Below are 22572 nucleotides of genomic sequence, written 5' to 3'. Positions count from 1 at the left end.
ATGATAACATGATCGGAGAACGAGGACCAAGCATATCGAAAGAAGAAATATTACATGTTATCAACAAATCAAAGACAGGAAAAGCCCCTGGACCGGATAAGATACCAAATGACATCCTGAAACTCATAGGAATAGACCATATAGATATATTTGTACAATTGTTTAATGATATTTATAATTCGGGAATTATTCCTAGGGATTGGTTGACATCTACCTTTGTTACATTACCCAAAAAGGCTAATGCCAAAACTTGTAATGATCACCGTACAATAAGCTTAATGAGTCACACCTTAAAGATATTTCTAAAAGTTATACACCAACGAATATACAAAAAAGTAGAAGAAGGTATAAGTGAAACACAATTCGGTTTTAGAAGTTCCCTCGGTACAAGAGAAGCATTGTTTGCTTTTAACATATTAGCGCAACGATGTATGGAGGTTAACCAGCAACTATATGTGTGCTTCCTGGATTATAATAAAGCATTTGACAAAGTTCGTCATGATCATCTCATAGAATTGTTAGAAAAGAAAACACTTGATAAGAAAGACATCCGCATTATATATAACCTCTACTACAATCAAACCGCAACCGTGAAGGTAGAAAATGAGTTCTCGAATGATATAGAAATAAAGAGGGGTGTGAGACAAGGTTGCGTTCTCTCACCCTTATTGTTTAATATGTATTCAGAAGACATATTCCAGGCAGCTCTATCAGATGAAATAGCTGGCATTAAAGTGAATGGGCTAAACATTAACAATGTTAGGTTTGCTGATGACACTGCACTACTAGCTGGAAACCTCAAAGATCTACAATTACTTCTTGACAAAGTCGCAGAAAAAAGTGAAGAATTTGGCTTGACTCTTAACGTAAGCAAGACTAAGTTCATGGTGATATCTAAAACACACCAACAAGAAAATCTTACAATCAATAGGGAAAGAGTCGATCAAGTACGTAAATTTAAATATCTCGGAACAATTGTAAATGAGGAGATTGAAAGCTCAGAAGAAATTAAATCGAGAATAGGACAGGCCAGAAGTATCTTTAATAAGATTAAAAATGCATTCTGTTCGAGAGACATTTGTTTAAACACAAAAATGAGGTTGCTAAGATGCTATGTATTCTCAAAATTATTATACGGAATGGAAGCGTGGACATTGAAAAAGAGGACATGAACAGTTTAGAAGCTTTTGAAATGTGGGCATATAGAACAATACTTAGAATTAGTTGGGTGTCGAGGATTACTAATCAAGATGTCCTAAGAAGAATGGGAAAGGAAAAAGAATTAATTAAAACTATTAAAGTAAGGAAGCTACAATATTTAGGCCATGTTATTAGGGGAGTAAATTACAAAATATTGCAAATAATACTAGAAGGGAAAATTTGTGGGAAGAGAACGAGGGGTAGAAGACGGACATCCTGGATTGACAATTTAAAAAGTTGGTACAACTGTTCAACGTCAGAACTCCTTAGATCAGCCAAATCAAGATCAGAAATTGCCATGATGACAGCCAACCTTCTTAGAGGAGACGGCACATGAAGAAGAAGAAGAAGGAAAGTAAAATTTACTTACCCGAGCCATGGTTCCAAGAGATTGTAGGTCTGCAACAGTTCATTACTGAGAAAATCGGATAATTTTTTTAACAGGAAGGTGTGCGTTTCGAGAATGGGCTCGTCAGCCCGAAACAGGTAACCACTGCAGCTGAATTTTACATCAGTGCAACTGAGACGGACGAAATAAATTTATCCAATAAAGATAAATGTCCAGTTTATTAATAAAAACATTTTATAACGAGTACACATTGCATTTCTTGACTACCAATTGGTATTCACAATAAATGTAAAATAAACATACCGTAACCCCTTTTGCATCCTGTCGTTGTAGACTACGGTGGCTCTTTAATTTTTTGATATTTTTCCGTGGAGTACCCCCTAGTTTTAATGTTACGAAAATGAGCTGTGCGAAATTTGGACTAACAAGGGGAGGCCGCCAATTGTGAAATTCAGATTCGATTCATACTGCGCGTAATAAAAGGTCATGGCCAGAGGTGTAATGTGGCAAAGCATCAAGATGCACTTCTCAGCCGTTGTCGAGAAAATCGACAGTTAAAAGAAACTGTTGCGGTAAAATACTCTCTACGATTTATAATTTCTTACAGCGTCGTGGCGCAGCGGTAAGCGCTCGGGTTCGTAATCTGAAGGTCGCCGGATCGAATATATATATATATATATATATATATATATGAATTACAAACAACAAATACTAAAAAAAAAGGTCGCATGGCGCGAGATTCGATCCGGCCGAATCTCGCGCCATGCAACCTTTTTTTTTAGTATTTGCTTTTATAATATATATATATATATATATATATATATATATATATATATATATATAACAAATACTAGAAAGAAGTTGCATGGCGCGAGATTCGATCCGGCGACCTTCGGATTACGAACCCGAGCGCTTACCGCTGCGCCACGACGCTGTAGGAAATTGTAAATCGTAGAGAGTATTTCACCGCAACGGTTTCTTTTAACTGTCGATTTTCTCGACAACGGCTGAGAAGTGCGTCTTGGTGCTTTGCCACATTACACCTCTGCCCATGAGCTTTTATTATGCGCAGTATGAATCGAATCTGAATTTCACAATTGGCGGCCTCCCCTTGTAAGTAACATTAGGGAAACGGTGTCTCTCCGCCTCAAAACTATAAAATCCAAAAAAAAAAAAGAGAAAACTCCCACTTTTATAAAATATTTCTTGCGCGTAAGAATTTGTTTACTTTTGTCTCCGTGACCGCATGCGATGTTATGTCACAGTTTGCACAGGTCTAGTGACATTATAGGTCTGTCGTCCAACTCAGAGAATGCAAGGGAACAGCAAGACGAACCATTCCTTTTCATGAAACCCACTTCCACGTGTAGGTAACAGTTACAGGGAAGTTAATACTGTACCTTCCACTTCAATTCATTTACGGAAGAAATGTTGTTTGTTCGGGTATTACTAGCGTGAAATAACTGGAAGCAAACTCTCATCAGGGCTAATGGTCTTCTTTCACAATTTGTGGGTGTGTGATTTAACTTTGCGTCAAAGTGGGACACTAGCTCCTACCGATACGCCATTACATCAACAACCCTCTCATCCCTCAGCTGCATCTCACAACAACACTGGGTGCACACAGTGCTTCATTATCGATTCTTCGTGTATCCTCGACCTGTGCGAGTGAAATATGTTATGTTTGAGTAAGGAACCATGGACCACTTACATGTTCTCATTGATGGTATTATTAAAGTTTTTACTGCAGTAATAATACTTTAGTTAATTAGCTATTTCTTTAGAGTATTTCTTACAAAATTGTTTTCTAGTTTGTGCACCATTCCCTTTTCTTATTGATACCAAACGGTACACAAATTACGGTTTGGTGCAATGGAATCAAACTGTTGGGGAGGAGGGGGGGGGGGGGGCAGCGCAAAGGAAAAGTCAATGTTGGTAAATAAATAATTTTCACTATTTTGGATACGTCTTACTCTGAGGTTTCTGTGATTGTAGCCTTTAGCACCCTATTCTACAAAATTAGGCTTTTCTTTACTTCGTAATTATTGTGTCATATTTGACCTCTAGACAAGGGCGCAGACTTTCCAAAATTTCTGTGGGTGCATATCAATGGCGGAGCTCCCTCATCCTTCAAAGCCATTGTCTCAACTAACAAAACGATAAAACTCCAGATTACGTGAAAACATTCACTGAAATTTTAAACCACAAAGTTCTTATGTAAAAAAAAAAACTGTTGAGGTAGTCTGAAGCATTCAGCTTCCTTGTATCTTGAATTATTCTTTATGACTGCTCAAAATTGGCAAGCAGAAATTTTAAAACAATTGTTAACGCATGTAGTGGGCATATAGTAGCGTGTCACTCGTAAGGAAACGGGAAAGCAGGCCGAAAAGAAGGGATTCCATTCACAGTACAGTGCGACTGTTATTCTGGGGAGTGCCTTTGACTTGGCCAGAGAAACACAAGCAACGGGGGAGTGTGTTACTTCGTTGCCTTTTCACAAAGACATCCGAAACATATGTTTTAGACGTCAGAAATTGTAACTTCCATCTCACTGTTTTAATACACTCCTGGAAATTGAAATAAGAACACCGTGAATTCATTGTCCCAGGAAGTGGAAACTTCATTGACACATTCCTGGGGTCAGATACATCACATGATTACACTGACAGAACCACAGGCACATAGACACAGGCAACAGAGCATGCACAATGTCGGCACTAGTACAGTGTATATCCACCTTTGGCCGGCCAGAGTGGCCGAGCGGTTAAAGGCGCTACAGTCTGGAACCGCACGACCGCTACGGTCGCAGGTTCGAATCCTGCCTCGGGCATGGATGTGAGTGATGTCCTTAGGTTAGTTAGGTTTAAGTAGTTCTAAGTTCTAGGGGACCTATGACCACAGCAGTTGAGTCCCATAGTGCTCAGAGCCATTTGAACCATATCCACCTTTCGCAGCAATGCAGGCTGCTATTCTCCCATGGAGACGATCGTAGAGATGCTGGATGTAGTCCTGTGGAACGGCTTGCCATGCCATTTCCACCTGGCGCCTCAGTTGGACCAGCGTTCGTGCTGGACGTGCAGACCGCGTGAGACGACGCTTCATCCAGTCCCAAACATGCTCAATGGGGGACAGATCCGGAGATCTTGCTGGCCAGGGTAGTTGACTTACACCTTCTAGAGCACGTTGGGTGGCACGGGATACATGCGGACGTGCATTGTCCTGTTGGAACAGCAAGTTCCCTTGCCGGTCTAGGAGTGGTAGAACGATGGGTTCGATGACGGTTTGGATGTACCGTGCACTATTCAGTGTCCCCTCGACGATCACCAGTGGTGTACGGCCAGTGTAGGAGATCGCTCCCCACACCATGATGCCGGGTGTTGGCCCTGTGTGCCTCGGTCGTATGCAGTCCTGATTGTGGCGCTCACCTGCACGGCGCCAAACACGCATACGACCATCATTGGCACCAAGGCAGAAGCGACTCTCATCGCTGAAGACGACACGTCTCCATTCGTCCCTCCATTCACGCCTGTCGCGACACCACTAGAGGCGGGCTGCACGATGTTGGGGCGTGAGCGGAAGACGGCCTAACGGTGTGCGGGACCGTAGCCCATGGAAACGGTTGCGAATGGTCCTCGCCGATACCCCAGGAGCAACAGTGTCCCTAATTTGCTAGGAAGTGGCGGTGCGGTCCCCTACGGCACTGCGTAGGATCCTACGGTCTTGGCGTGCATCCGTGCGTCGCTGCGGTCCGGTCCCAGGTCGACGGGCACGTGCACCTTCCGCCGACCACTGGCGACAACATCGATGTACTGTGGAGACCTCACGCCCCACGTGTTGAGCAATTCGGCGGTACGTCCACCCGGCCTCCCGCATGCCCACTATACGCCCTCGCTCAAAGTCCGTCAACTGCACATACGGTTCACGTCCACGCTGTCGCGGCATGCTACCAGTGTTAAAGACTGCGATGGAGCTCCGTATGCCACGGCAAACTGGCTGACACTGACGGCGGCGGTGCACAAATGCTGCGCAGCTAGCGCCATTCGACGGCCAACACCGTGGTTCCTGGTGTGTCCGCTGTGCCGTGCGTGTGATCATTGCTTGTACAGCCCTCTCGCAGTGTCCGGAGCAAGTATGGTGGGTCCGACACACCGGTGTCAATGTGTTCTTTTTTCCATTTCCAGGAGTGTAGTTCATTACTTCTTGATAAATGCGAGAGAGAAATATTTATTTTATTTTGTTCTTACCAAACTAAAAATTTGGCCGGAGCAACGAACCCACAAGATTATGTATGTGGGTGCACGAGCCCCGGCGCACCCACGTAATAAGCGTACATGCCTCTAGATCTGAATCACTGACGCAGACATGCCATGAAGGGTAACGTGTAGGATGATCAGAAGTACGGATTAATCCGGCATTTCCTCCTTTTCAGCTCTTTGCCCGGGGTCCAGCCGGATTTTTAGTGTCCGGCTTTTCCGCAGAGTTGAGCGTAATACAGTTAAATTTACAATTCGTCCCGTTCTGTTGCTCTTTTCTTAAATACTTTAATTATTGGCACAGCCTTCGTGATAAACACGCACGAAGGCGGTGTTAGTAAGTGGCACCAGGATCGTCTATGTTATCGTTGATCGATCTATAAGCGAATGAAAATATCGATTGTTTAAAATTTTAGTTTCGTATCTTCGCTTTGTATTGGCTTGGCTTCCTGTAGTGCACGTGTGATTTGTGAGAGTAATTTTTAACCGAGTGAGTTACGTAAAATATTTGGCTGTGCCTAAACGAAAGCGTTCATTTTCTGATGTCCTTCCCTGCAAATATCCAGCTTTCAAGAAAGGGAGAAATGAATTTGAAGCGGAATATAAGATATGTGGAGCTGGAACGTACGTCTTAGTGAGTGGCCAATAAAGGTAAGAAACAACTCGACAGATTAACTGTCATGGTTTTATTTAATTGTTCCATAGTCATTCAATTTATTTGTATTCGGAAGGTTAAAGTGCAGTTTCCATGTCGTCAGCTGCTGCTTGAATTGTAGATGTTGGTAGCGGTGCGTCGAATGAAGGGAGGTGAATTGTCTTACGTTTTTCGCTTTGTAAACAATTCCGTGTTGTTGACATAACAAAACAATTGACGCCACACTGTCACCACAATCAATGTTTTTAATTTTTTTTTATATTGCTCAGTTAACCACCACCTGACCACCAGTAACAATTAACTACTAGTTTTACCGCTAATTCCCGGCAGTCGCGTGACTTGTACAAAGCTGACGGGTGGTATCCTCATCTGCACTGACCCGTTTGATGTGTCCTCTTTTTTTCTTCCTTTGTCCTCCTTTTTGAAGCTGTTTGTCCTCCTTTTCAAACAACTGCATCTGGTCACCCTAGTCACGTGTAACAGGCTGGCCGGCCGAGGTGGTCTAGCGGTTCAGGCGCTCAGTCCGGAACCGCGCGACTACTACGGTCGCAGGTTCGAATCCTGCCTCGGGCATGGATGTGTGTGATGTCCTTAGTTAGGTTTAAGTAGTTCTAAGTTCTAGGGGACTGATGACCACAGATGTTAAGTCCCATAGTGCTCAGAGCCATTTGAACCATTTGAATTTTTGTTACAGGCTGGAGACATTTTGCTGACGACCGCCTCTCTGCGAAGCCTGCTGTCAACACCTGCGTCACCATCAAACCGACTGCAGCATCAGCCGCTGGAGACGCCGCATGTTAACCGGCCGCTTGCTCTTGTTTCTCCGCCGCAGCGACAAACCAGCGGCAAGTGAGTGCAACTCAGTGAACAACAATGAGTTGCAACACTGTGGCAAGGTGAAAATAAACGCGCTGCGTTTTCGCCGGCGACAGTTGCGACAGCGCAGCGCGCGGCTGTCGTTTTTTGGGCGGCCAGTAACGGTGGCGCCAGCTGGCCGGTGCGGGATGCGGGCCGCTGCCGCCTGGGGCAGCACCGGCAGCTGCTGCGCCGCGCCGGAAGCCGCTCACCTGGCCCGCCACCTGGCCCCGCAACCTGCCACGCCACGCCGGGCCACGCCAGGTGCACTCTCCCCAGCAGACACCAGCCTGAGTCAACACGAGCCTACTCTCCGTGGAACCTATCCCTACTGCCTGCAACAAGTGCCATCTGCCTTCTTACTTCTTAACACAACTGTCAGGCTTCGAAACTTCGGAGTTAGATCCCCAAACGGCGCTATGAAGTTTCCTGTCACCATAGTCTTAAGTTTTCGCGATGCTTCGTACAAACCTTTTGTGGTCCTAGCAACACGCTGATAATTCTTTCGTGGTGCGCCTTTTTTTTTTGTCTTACAATATACAGTGTGGTCTACTCATTACACACACACACACACACACACACACACACACACACACAAATGGTTCAAATGGCTCTGAGCACTATGGGACTTAACTACTGTGGTCATCAGTCCCCTAGAACTTAGTGTTGCGTCTAGACGAGACAGCCTAGACACAATGAGAGGAAGCCGAAAGGCACGCGTTTAGCTAAAGCTGGATGGCGTGAGGTCTGAAACAGGATACGTAATGAATGCTATAAAGAAAAGTACGTAGCTTCTGGAATACTTAACTTTAATCAATCCTTTTGGTACATCTGGATATTGTGGCGATACAAGTGAGACTCTTTAGATACATGCAATGTTACTAATGGCGCCTTGCTAGGTCGTAGCCATTGACTGAGCTGAAGGCTATTCTAACTATCTGCTCGGCAAAGGAGCGAGGCTTCGTCAGTGTAGTCGCTAGCAAAGTCGTCCGTACAACTGGGGCGAGTGCTAGTCCGTATCTCGAGACCTGCCTTGTGGTGGCGCTCGGTCTCCGATCACACAATGGCGACACGCGGGTCCGACATGTAATAATGGACCGCGGCCGATTTAAAACTACCACCTAGCAAGTGTGGTGTCCGGCGGTGACACCACACTTAGAACTACTTAAACCTAACCAACCTAAGGACATCATACACATCCATGCCCGAGGCAGGATTCAAACCTGCGACCGTAGCAGCCGCGCGGTTCCGGACTGCGCGCCTAGAACCGCTAGACCACCGCGGCCGGCACACACACACACACACACACACACACACACACACATAGTATTTCAGTGTCTCAATACAACATTTTAGGGACAGGTCCCTTACACAGAAATAAGTAAAAAAGTCCAGTAGACATGGCATTTATAATGCAAACCTAAAGGGGTGTGAGTACCTATTCGTTTCCAATACTAAGAAACAAATCTCTTCTACTGTGAGGTCTTTGATTTCCAAATTATGGAAGGAGAAAGTATTGACCATAACGAGACCATATGAGATCTAAAATATTTTACGAGATAAGAGCACTTGTTCATCTTCGCTAGGGTGAAACACATGTCTTCTGCTAAACAATTACTCATAGCTCTAAAAGTATGCAGTTTAGAGCCCATGTTTGCTAGGCATTTTTTTCTTGTTTCGCTCCATACTACGTCCTCCTAAAATATGAAATGCCAAACGGTTGCTGTAAATTAGATGTGTCTCATAGTATAGGAGTTGAACAAGTGCTCATATCTCTTACGGCATGCACTTGTTTACTATACACGTCCTTTCCTGTTGTGGGGTAACGAACCTGCCCCTAAAGTTTACCGGTGTTCTTTTGGGACTGGTATAGGTGCACGCACACAGACACAGACACACACACACACACACACACACACACACACACACACACACACACACACACAAACACACGCATGGTGGTCCATTGATCGTGACCGGGCCAAATATCTCACGAAATAAGCATCAAACGAAAAAATTAGAAAGAACGAAACTTGCCTGGCTTGAAGAGGGAACCAGATGGCGCTATGGTTGGCCCGCTAGATGGCGCTGCCACAGATCAAACGGATATCAAATGCCTTTTTTTAAAAACAGGAACCCCATTTTTTATTACATATTCGTGTGGTACGTAAAGAAATATGAATGTTTTAGTTGGACCACTTCATTAGCTTTGTGATAGATGGCGCTGTAATATTCACAGACATATGGCTCACAATTTTAGACGTACAGTTGGTAACAGGTAGGTTTTTTAAATTAAAATACAAACGTAGGTACGTTTGAACATTTTATTTCGGTTGTTGCAATCTGATACATGCACCTTTGTGAACTTATCATTTCTGACAACGCATGCTGTTGCAGCGTGATTACCTGTAAATATCACATTAATGCAATAAATGCTCAAAATGATGTCCGTCAACCTCAATGCATTTGGCAATAAGTGTAACGACATTCCTCTCAACAGCGAGTAGTTCGCCTTTCGTAATGTTTGCACATGCATTCACAATGCGCTGACGCATGTTGTCAGGCGTTGTCGGTGGATCACGGTAGCAAATATCCTTCAACTTTCCCCACAGAAACAAAACCGGGGACGTCAGATCCGGTGAACGTGCGGGCCACGGTATGATGCTTCCACGACCAATCCACCTGTCATGAAATATGCTATTCAATGCCGCTTCAACCGCACGCGAGCTATGTGCCAGACATCCATCATGTTAGAAGTACATCACCATTCTGTCATGCAGTGAAACATCTTGTAGTAACATCGGTAGAACATTACGCAGGAAATCAGCATACGTTGTACAATTTAGAATGCCATCGATGAAACAGGGGGCCGATTATCCTTCCTCCCATAATGCCGCACCATACATTCACCAGCCAAGGTCGCTGATGTTCCACTTGTCGCAGCCATCGTGGATTTTCCGTTGCTCAATAGTGCATATGATGCCGGTGCACGTTACTGTTGTTGATGAATGACGCTTCGTCGCTAAATAGAACGTGTGCAAAAATCTGTCATCGTCCCGTAATTTCTCTTGTGCCCCGTGGCAGAACTGTACATGATGTTCAAAGTCGTCGCCATGCAATTCTTGGTGCATAGAAATATGGTACGGGTGCAATCGATGTTGATGTAGCATTCTCAACACCGACGTTTTTGAGATTCCCGATTCTCGCGCAATTTCTCTGCTACTGATGTGCGGATTAGCCGCGACAGCAGCTGAAACACCTACTTGCGCTTCATCATTTGTTGCAGGTCGTGGTTGACGTTTCACATGTGGCTGAACACTTCCTGTTTCCTCATTAATATAACTATCCGGTGAATCGTCCGGACACTTGCACGATGTCGTCCAGGATACCGAGCAGCATACATAGCAGACGCCCACTGGGCATTTTCATCACAATAGCCATACATCAACACGACATCGACCTTTTCCGCAGTTGGTATACGGTCCATTTTAACACGGGTAATGTATCACGAAGCAAATACCGTCCGCACTGACAGAATGTTACGTGACACCACGTACTTATACGTTTGTGACTATTACAGCGCCATCTATCACAAAGCGAGTAAAGTGGTCCAACTAGAACATTCATATTTCCCTACGTACTACACGAGTATGTAATAAAAAATGGAGGCTCCTATTTAAAAAAAAAAAAAAAAAACGCAGTTGATATCCGTTTGACCAGCGCCATCTAGCCGGCCAACGTAGTGCCATCTGGTTTCTCCCTTTCGTTCTTTGTAGTTTTTTTCGTTTGATGCTTATTTCGTGAGATACTTGGCCCGGTTCCTATCAATGGACCACCCTGTATATGCTAAAATACTCAATAACAAGCTGCTGTCAATTATTTTTCTCCTTCCGCATTCTACCCAAATCCGCCCTCGTGTTCCAGCTCTGGTGACCTCGTGAATGGAAGGTTAAACTCTAATACATCTTCGCTCTTCCATTGCTTACATTTTGCCCCTTGGATACCATTTTCAAAGAATTCTACTATTGAAGAAAATGTGGCAGACGTGAAACACTATCGCTGCAAGCAATCCACCATCCAGGACAGTCATCTCACAGTACAGGGTCTGTCAGTAAGAGCTTCAAAACGCACTGAAATTGGTGATGTCGTTTCTGAATATGAGTTGTAAAGGGAAACTGCCAATGGAACTCAACAGCTAACCACACAATAATTTAGTACAATTTGTATCTACCGCTTTTCCGACAGTTTTTCTTCTGGAATAGTGCCTACAATTCTTTGCTAATATGTTCACGTCACCTTCTGACACATTAGGAATTGAACATTCAAAATACTTCAAAATACCAGGGACAGAAAGCGGAAAACATTAGAACAGCCAGAAGTTTAACTGAACGGCACAATCGTTGTGCGGTTTTCTCCTAGGACTGGTTTCATGCAGCTCTTCACAGTACTCTGTCGCGTGTAAGCTTTCTCATCTCTTCACATTACTATTGTAAACTTCACCCATTTGAACCTGCTTCCCGTTGGCATGTCTTGATCTCCCCCCCCCCCCCCCCCCCCCCGTACAGTTTTTACCCCCATCATTACGAAACCGACGATGCCGTAATATCTCAGACCGTGTACGGTCAACCGATCACTTCTTTCAAATTTTGTCACGAATTGCTTTCCTTTCTAATTCAGTTCAGTACCGCTTCCAAATCCTCGCATTTCATCTTCGTTACTCTTCTACAGAAACACATTTCAAAAACTTTTTCTCCGTACTCGTCCACGTTTCAAAAAATGGTTCAAATGGCACTGAGCACTCTGTGACTTAAACATCTGAGGTCATCAGTCCTCTACAACTTTGTACTTAAACCGAACTAACCTAAGGACATCACACACATCCATGCCAGAGGTAGGATTCGAACCTGCGAACGTAGCGGTCGCGTGGTTCCGCACTGAAGCGCCTAGAACCGCTCGGCCACACCGGCCGGCGCCGCACGGGATTAGCCGAGCGGTCTTAGGCGTTGCAGTCATGGACTGTGCGGCTGCTCCCGGCGGAGGTTCGAGTCCTCAAATGGTTCAAATGGCTCTGAGCACTATGCGACTTCTGAGGTCATCAGTCGCCTAGAACGTAGAACTAATTAAACCTAACTAAGCTAAGGACATCACACACATCCATGCCCGAGGCAGGATTCGAACCTGCGACCGTAGCGGTCACGCGGTTCCAGACTGAAGCGCCTAGAACCGCACGGCCACACCGGCCGGCTCGAGTCCTCCCTCGGGCATAGGTGTGTGTGTTTGTCCTTAGGATAATTTAGGTCAAGTAGTGTGTAAGCTTAGGGACTGATGACCTTGGCAGTTAAGTCCCATAAGATTTCACACGCATTTGAACACTTTTTTTTCTTTTTTTAACAGCCGCCGGTTGTCCACGTTTCACTTGCGTGCATAGTCATAAGATTTCACACGCATTTGAACACTTTTTTTTTCTTTTTTTAACAGCCGCCGGTTGTCCACGTTTCACTTGCGTGCTATAGTCACTACAGACAGACACATTTAGAAAAGACTTCCTAACATTTAATTTTACATTCAGTGTCAACAAATTTCTCTCCCTGAGCTGCTGTGCATTCATCTACGTTTTATTAATAATGCAAAGTTCTCAGACAATTTGTCTTGAACATGTGACAAAAAAAGAGCAAACCGTATCTGTGTTTATGATACGATTGGCTAACAGACAATTACTGTCTTAAATACAACTGAAAAACTTTGGTAAAGTCTGTGCTCTGCGGCTGCGTTTCCGTTGCCAATAGTTAGAAGATTTAGGGACGGTTTACTTCAGGGCCCCAGTGCAGCGATAGCTATCCCCAAGCAGCGATTCTAGCACGTTCCCCACAGCCGCTAATTGTGCACCGTCTGCCTAGCATCAAACAAAGTGACGTTGGCTATTAACTCTCTGAGATTACACAGCCAACCGACTACGAATTGCCATCGCTACGCCAACACCAAGTTCTCTCTCGATCCGAGAGTGCTTTTAAAATTTACTGACCAGTAGAGTCGCCCATTTTGCAGTTTTACTAATGCTAAATCTCCACTTCACCAGCTTTCATTGGCTCTAAGTGTTAATGACTTATGTACTAAAAAAAAGCTACTTTGATTTAACATTTAACAACATATGATTGCGGAAATACTCCAGTTTACAAATACTGCACTTTATAGTTGTGTACACAAGATAAGTTTGGTGAACTAATGAGTTAGCAGTTAACAGATAATTCATTTCAAAATCGCGGAAAGTTTAAGTGGAAATACAAGGGCAAACATGCAAGCTTCTTTAGTCTTTGTGAGGCACAGAATTCTGTTACAGCGAATACGTCAGTGAACATTTTATCCCCAACTAAAGTTGTCCCACTTAAAGTGGTCTATCACCCCTAGCTGGTTGATGCAAAGAATTGGAAACACGCTCTATATAGGATAATTATGAAGTGCATGAAACATTTCAAAATGTCGGTGCAGCTAATTGGCCAATGCATGGAGATGAAGATATATCCCTTTGAAAAAAAAAAGACGAAAAAGAAAAAAGGGAAAAATGAAGAAAAGGAAAACAGTAAAAGGGATGGACACGAATGTTTAAGGGCAATAATTTTGCTGTACAGTGACAGGTAGACTCAAACCCTTCTTGGAATCGAAATCACTTGGGCCGTTCGAGGATACCGTTTAACTAGATACCTAATTAAACTGAAAAGTTCACAGTCCTTGTAACATTTTCATTTATTTGGATAGACAATCAGTGTCGACTTCACAGCTCTCACCGGTTCTTATGAAGAGAAACGACACAGATGATGCATTGGTGTAAGATACAGAATATTATACTGATCAAGCAATAATAATCATTTAATTTGAGCGAAACGCTGATATTTTGTTTTGTTCCCGAGCTGTATTTACCTGTTTACGTTGAGTGAATACGTAGTTGAACGCTAAATTTAATCATAATCTAGAACCTCCCACTCGCAGATACAATGAGGGGAAAACGACTGTCTGTATACCTCCGTACGAGACCTAATCTCCCGTATCTTTTCTTCATGGTCCTTATGCGCATTATATGTTGGTGGCAGCAGAATCGTTCGGCAGTTACCTTCAAATGCCGGCACACTAATTTTTCTCAATAGCGTTTCTCGAAAACACTTGTTTCATCGTACATGTAAGCATACTCCAGTGCTTTATACGAGGGTCACTCTAAAAGAAATGCACATAAATCCATCTTTTATTCTACATGTTTGAAAGTTTTACAGTGTGTAGATACATCCTTTAGGAACAATAACATAATTTCCATCCCTCTCAACTGCTTTACGCCATCTTGGAACCAGTGCCTGTATACCCGCACGGTAAAATTCTGGACCAACCTGTTGGAGCCACAGTTTGGCAGCGTGCACAAGGGAGTCATCATCTTCAAACCTTATTCCACGAAGAGAGTCTTTCAATTTCTCAAGGAGATGACAGTCACTTGGAGGCGGGTCAGGACTGTAAACGGGTGTTTCAGTGTTGTCCACCCGAGTTTTGTGATCGCTTTATGGTGGTTCCACTTGGCATGATGTCCACAAGCTAGAGCCCGGAATCTAAAAACACCGTAGCCATAACTTTTCCAGCAGAAGGTATCGTTTGGAATTTTTTTTTTTTTTCCTGGGTGAATTTGCATGATGCCACTCCATTGATTGCCTCTTCGTCTCTGGTGAAAGATGGAGCCACGTTTCATCACCTGTCACATTTCTCGTACTGTTCCAAAAGTTCAGTGCCTACCGTTTTTCTTGTTTCTTTCAAAAAATGGTTCAAATGGCTCTGAGCACTATGGGGCTTAACATCTTAGGTCATCAGTCCCGTAGAACTTAGAACTACTTAAACCTAACTAACCTAAGGACATCACACACATCCATGCCCGAGGCAGGATTCGAACCTGCGACCGTAGCAGTCGCGCAGTTTCGGACTGAGCGCCTAGAACCGCGAGACCACCGCGGCCCGCCTTGTTTCTTTGTGAGACACTGTCAACATCCTGGGAACCCTCCTGGCACAAACCTCTTTTAACGCCGACACTTTCAGTATTCTACAAACACTTCCTTCCCCTGTTCCAACGTAGCGTGACAGTTCGTTCACTGTGATGCGTCTGTCAGCAGTCACCAATTCGTTAACTATCTGCACATTGTCTGGAGCGTGTGTAGTACGAGGCCTGCCGCTGCGATGACAATCCTCAATATTGCCGTGCCCGGTTTCATCACGTAACCTGCTTGCCCACCGACTAACTGTACTGCGATCGACAGCAGCATCTCCATATATCTATTTCAAACTCTTGTGGATGTTTACCGCTGTCTCGTTTTCACAGCACAGGAATTCTATGAGAGCACGTTGCTTATGACGAACGTCAAATGTAGCAGCCATCTTGAAGACATGCTGTGACAGCGCCACTCACGGGTACAGGTTGAACTAATTTTGAAAACGAGCGGGAAGGATGTATCTACACACTGGAAAACTTTCACACATGCAGAATGAAAACTGTATTTTTACAAAAATGGTGTGCATATGTTTTGGAGTGACCCTCGTATTTAACAGAATTCTGATTTATCGATTTCGGGTGTTTTTATTCGAGTAATAGTGTAGTCTGACTTGCATTTAAATTTCCCGAGAAAAACATTTTCGTTGCCACACGTCAGCGTGCCACATTTGCTCACCGCCAATGGAACGCGAAATAACGGTGAGGACCAATCTGGCGACCTCCGAACGCAGCGCCGCCCCTGAAAGAAGTTTGGCGGTGCGACGCGCCGTCTGTCTTGTCAGAATGGCTGAGCTGTTTAGCGCAGTGCGGGGGAGGCTGACACGGCGTAATTGGCCGGCTCGCCAGCATTCCTGGCGCATTCCGGCAGCGGCGCTGGCGCCAGCGCTCCCCGGCGCAGCCCGCTCGCCTCTTAACCCGCTGTACAGCCCCGACTCCTCGCCGTTTAGCGCCCGCCGGCACAACACTCACCCCGATCTTGGGAACAGCAATCGTGTTCCCCACTCGTCAGAAGTGCTGCTAAAGGCGGGTTTCCACGCGCGTGAATTTCTGACACGTGCATCCCCCACCACCACAACTCGCGTAAGTCAACTTACCAGGTGATCAAAAAGTCAGTATAAATTTGAAAACTGAATAAATCACGGAATAATGTAGATAGAGAGGTACAAATTGACACACATGCTTGGAATGACATGGGGTTTTATTAGAATCAAAAAAATACAAACGTTCAAAAAATGTCAAACAGATGGCGCTTCATCTGATTAGAATAGCAGTAATTAGTATAACAAAGTAAGACACAGCAAAGGTGATGTTTCTTACAGGAAATGCTCAATATGTCCACCATCATTCCTCAACAATAGCTGTAGTCGAGAAATAATGTTGTGAACAGCACTGTAAAGCATGTCCGGAGTTATGGTGAGGCATTGGCGTCGGATGTTGTCTTTCAGCATCCCTAGAGATGTCGGTCGATCACGATACACTTGCGACTTCAGCAAACCCCAAAGCCAATAATTGCACAGACTGAGGTCTGGGGACCTGGGAGGCCAAGCATGACGAAAGTGGCGGCTGAACACACGATCATCACCAAACGACGCGCAAGAGATCTTTCACGCTTCTAGCAATACTTTCTTTTTTTTGTTCTAATAAAACCCCATGTCATTCCAAGCATTTGTGTCAATTTTTACCTCTCTATCTACATTATTCCGTGGTTTATTAAGTTTTCAAATTTATACTGACTTTTTGATCACCCGATACATGTGCAGACATCCCACTTGCACACTGCCATGCCAGCTTACACCTAAGTTACGGAAGCTGAAAAGAGTTCTACTTTCTTGAACGATGCAGCTTGCCCCACTATGAGCTTCAGCAACTGCCAGCAGATGGATATGCTTTCATTCTGCTCTGATTCGTTCAATCCAGAATCGTTTGTTTATGTACTTGGAAAGTTAGCGTGGTGACAAAATGATGGGTTCAGTCTTCAACTAAGTAAATAGATATTTTCTAAAGCGGCAGAATGTTCAACAGTGTGACAGAAATATCATTCTAACACTCAGCAACACCTTATCTGCAACAGGAACACGCCATCGTTTGAAGCGATGGAATTGATTAAAAAGTATTGAAATTGAGAGTGTGGACTTCCCGAGACCCGCCAGGTTAGCCGAGAGCGCTAATGCGCTGCTTCCTGGACTCGGGTAGGCGCGCTGGCCCCGGATCGAATACGCCTGGCGGTTTAACGAAGGAGGCCGGTGTGCCGGCCAGCCTGGATGTCGTTTTTAGGCGGCTTTCCACATCCCACTAGGTGAATACCGGGCTGGCCCCCACGTCCCACCTCAGTTACACGTCTTGCAGATATCTGAACACTTTCGCACTATTCCATGGATTACACTCGACACAGACAGTTGGGGTACACTAATTCCGTCGCAGGGGGTATGGGGTGGCGGCAGGAAGGGCATCCGGCCACCCCTTACATCAACCATGCCAATTCCGATTAACCATGCCGACCCCGTATCATTGCGGGAAAAAGGCACAAAAAAAAAAAAAGGTGTGGTGGACTTCCTGAGGTTCGTATTACTGTAGAACAGTCAATAATGTAGAGGTACTTTTTTTATTTCAGTACAATGATAGTAATTTTTCGTTTTGTCTTGAGTGTAAATACACTCCTGGAAATGGAAAAAAGAACACATTGACCCCGGTGTGTCAGACCCACCATACTTGCTCCGGACACTGCGAGAGGGCTGTACAAGCAACGATCACACGCAGGGCACAGCGGACACACCAGGAACCGCGGTGATGGCCGTCGAATGGCGCTAGCTGCGCAGCATTTGTGCACCGCCGCCGTCAGTGTCAGCCAGTTTGCCGTGGCATACGGAGCTCCATCGCAGTCTTTAACACTGGTAGCATGCCGCGACAGCGTGGACGTGAACCGATGTGCAGTTGACGGACTTTGAGCGAGGGCGTATAGTGGGCATGCGGGAGGCCGGGTGGACGTACCGCCGAATTGCTCAACACGTGGGGCGTGAGGTCTCCACAGTACATCGATGTTGTCGCCAGTGGTCGGCGGAAGGTGCACGTGCCCGTCGACCTGGGACCGGACCGCAGCGACGCACGGATGCACGCCAAGACCGTAGGATCCTACGCAGTGCCGTAGGGGACCGCACCGCCACTTCCCAGCAAATTAGGGACACTGTTGCTCCTGGGGTATCGGCGAGGACCATTCGCAACCGTCTCCATGAAGCTGGGCTACGGTCCCGCACACCGTTAGGCCGTCTTCCGCTCACGCCCCAACATCGTGCAGCCCGCCTCCAGTGGTGTCGCGACAGGCGTGAATGGAGGGAAGAATGGAGACGTGTCGTCTTCAGCGATGAGAGTCGCTTCTGCCTTGGTGCCAATGATGGTCGTATGCGTGTTTGGCGCCGTGCAGGTGAGCGCCACAATCAGGACTGCATACGACCGAGGCACACAGGGCCAACACCCGGCATCATGGTGTGGGGAGCGATCTCCTACACTGGCCGTACACCACTGGTGATCGTCGAGGGGACACTGAATAGTGCACGGTACATCCAAACCGTCATCGAACCCATCGTTCTACCATTCCTAGACCGGCAAGGGAACTTGCTGTTCCAACAGGACAATGCACGTCCGCATGTATCCCGTGCCACCCAATGTGCTCTAGAAGGTGTAAGTCAACTACCCTGGCCAGCAAGATCTCCGGATCTGTCCCCCATTGAGCATGTTTGGGACTGGATGAAGCGTCGTCTCACGCGGTCTGCACGTCCAGCACGAACGCTGGTCCGACTGAGGCGCCAGGTGGAAATGGCATGGCAAGCCGTTCCACAGGACTACATCCAGCATCTCTACGATCGTCTCCATGGGAGAATAGCAGCCTGCATTGCTGCGAAAGGTGGATATACACTGTACTAGTGCCGACATTGTGCATGCTCTGTTGCCTGTGTCTATGTGCCTGTGGTTCTGTCAGTGTGATCATGTGATGTATCTGACCCCAGGAATGTGTCAATAAAGTTTCCCCTTCCTGGGACAATGAATTCACGGTGTTCTTATTTCAATTTCCAGGAGTGTATTATTGTGAAACGGAATTTTATTTGTGGCCTAGAAATTTGAAATTACCCTTGACTCTCATTAAAATCCCATGTAAGTACAACAGTGTTGGTTTTGGTGCTATCATAGAGAGGTGAAACGATCACGAAGGAATCGTTGTGGGGAATGCGAACCAAAGATTGCGTCCTACTGATAGAACACTTACAAGATGCAACAGAACTCTCAGAGACGCTGCCTACACTGCACTTGCCTATAGTTTAATCGAGTACTACTATGCGGATTGGAATCCGTAATACATACTATTCACGGAGCACATCGAAAATGTTCACAGAAGGGCAGCTATTTTGTCTATGGAAGATGGTGTCGAAGATACGATCCGCTCGTTCGCGTGGCCGTCATTAAAACACAGGAGAGATATTGTCATGCAGTTTCAATCACCAACTTTCTCTTCTGAATGTGAAAATGTTTTATTGGCGTCCACCTACATCGGGAAAAATGATTAGCGAAATAAAATAAGAGGACTCAGAGCTCGCACGAAAAGATTTAAGCACGAAAAGATTTAAGTGTTCGTTCTCTCCATGCGCTGTTCCAGAGAGGGCGGGTGTCTGAATGTGGTATGATGAACCCTCTGCCAGGCACTTAAGAGAGAACTGCAGAGCAGGTAGGACGGTACTAATTGGTTATCTGGGGATACTGCTTTTCGTAATGTATCTTACAGAGAATTAGGGCCAGTGTTTGTAAATAAAGACGAATTTATTTCACTAATGAGCATGTTAATAACAACGCATCATAACAGGAAATTCTCACTTCATAATCTGTATGAGCGAGAAACGTGTGCGCGCGATGTGCCTGAGCACCATGCGGTATCGTGTTGCGAGCGGTTCATTGCTGACGTCATCACCTACAGCACTTCATACCCATAGCGTAGTCTTCTAACTGTAGGTGTAACATACCGACGTAACAATGGAAACCCCGAACTCCACTTTGATATGTTTTGCAGGAGAAGCGAAAACTGTTTTTTATTTTTTAACATATAAAGTGATACAGACGATGTTGCTACATGTGTAACTAAATATTAGAAGAGGTTGAAAAAAGAGCCAACCAGTTGCAAATACAGGTTTATTAGTCCTTGACCATGGTTTCAATATTTGTAAAAATATCTTGTTCAGAAGTAGTGGCCTTATTACATCACATGACATTTTTACAAGTATCGAAACCATGGTCAAGGGCTAATAAACGTTTATTTGCAACTGGTTGGCTGATTTCTCAACCTCTTCAAATTTACACAGTTGCTGTTTTGAAGCCTCGTTTAAGATTTTGATATATATTAGAAGCCTAGCTATTAACAGATGTGAGGAATCCTTGCGCTTTCAAATCTCTCTTTGATAATGCAATTACCGGTTACTGAAATTACGAGGTTTTCGCAGGCAGATGGAGTTACGAGGTTTTCATTGCCTACAATCGACATGCTGTTACAGTACCACGTGATTCTCAAATATTTTCAAGAAATCAAAAAATGGTTCAAATGGCTCTAAGCATTATGGGACTTAAAAACATCTGAGGTCATTAGTCCCCTAGACCTAGAACTACTTAAACTTAACTAACTTAAGGATATCAAACACAGCCATGGCCGTGGCAGGATTCGAACCTGCGACCGTAGCAGCTGCGTGGTTCAGGACTGAAGCGCCTAGAACCGCTCGGCCACAGCGGCCGGCCAAGAAATCGAGGTTCAAAATTTTATGAGCCTGTTGAACACCAAACGAAGTACATTGCTGTTAACACGGCAACAAGAACGTTAGGTCAGACCCTTGAGCAAATGCTTTTTGGTATAATTTCATTCTTTTTATCATTACATAGATATTGACTTGGCATATTTTATAGATTCTATAGTGATTCTGTTGACATTCCGAAGATGATCACTGGCTGGTCTAGATCGGTTACTGTAGTGTGATACGACTATGTGATTGCAAACTCATTAGGCATAAAAGAATAATAAACTAACATGTCTAAATGAAGTAGCTAATTTATTTACACTCTTCTATGGGCAAAAAGTAAAAATTAAGACGTTGTGATCGGTGTGCCCTTCGTTAGGAGGAGTTCGTACAAAGACAGTCGACGGCACAACCCAAATATTGCTCCAAATAACGGACTACTTTGCAAAGAAATGGTCAAAAAGAAAACTTTAAAATTCCATCATATACACACTATCCCGCCGCATTGCCGTTGCGCTCGTTGAGAGATCGAATCTTTTGCGGTCGTTTCTGTGACAAAACTATAGCGTACATCACTCAATATCGCACTATGTGCTTAACGCGGACAGAATTTTCGCACGAAGAAGCTGCATTTCTGTGCTCTGCGGATGATCTGCCGTTTACCGCACAGAGAGCTGTCAGCCTGCATGATCACTCTGGAGGGCATGTGAAAACCACGGGAAGATACGTTCATGGGTTGTTCAGTGCTCTGGTTTCCCTCCATGCTGCACCATACTTACTCCACTGAGTGGTCCTTCCGACAAAGCCGGGATCGCCGTTACAGTGACTAGCAGTGTGGCAGATAGGTTGGCGAAAATATCGCCGTTTCACTTAATTAAGCTGAATGCGCGCCGCTTTATACGGCAGCAATCCACCGTGGGCAATGAGGCGCGCGGGAGTAATCTGTGAGTCGGCTTTGTCATCCGCAGGCTCTTTTGTGCGGCTTTTTCTGCACGTCACGCAGCCGCAGAGAGCTGCGGTACCTGCTCGTTGCTCTCGGTTAACACGCGTCACGTTTCGGGTACCGTTCTTTCTCCAGCAGGTACTTCTTTACCGTAACCCCGTAGCGGATTCTGTTTCTCTTTTCTCTAAGAACACCAGCTGGGTCTGTCCGATCCCCTCTCCCGTCTTTTAGCCGTCCAGATGCCTTTCTCACGTCGGTAGCTTCCCAGAAACATCATTTAATGAGTATGCCTCGTCAGTGCAACAACTCCTCTCTATTTTATGCTGTCCTTTTGTGACGTCCTTGCCATAGCGGACCTTTTATGTAATTTTAAGTAGATCATTTTAATGTTACTACGACTTAGGACTGAAAATAGAATTAAAGTTTTCGTTGTATAATGACCAGTTTCGCTTCAGCAAAGATAAATGCATCATGAAACCGCGCGACCGCTACGGGCGCAGGTTCGAGTCCTGCCTCGGGCATGGATGTTTGTGATGTC

This window comes from Schistocerca piceifrons, chromosome 1 (genome assembly GCF_021461385.2).
Source record: "Schistocerca piceifrons isolate TAMUIC-IGC-003096 chromosome 1, iqSchPice1.1, whole genome shotgun sequence".
Classification (NCBI taxonomy): Eukaryota; Metazoa; Arthropoda; class Insecta; order Orthoptera; family Acrididae; genus Schistocerca; species Schistocerca piceifrons.
The sequence above is the reverse complement of the archived record's forward strand: the minus strand, read 5'-3'. Positions refer to the sequence as shown.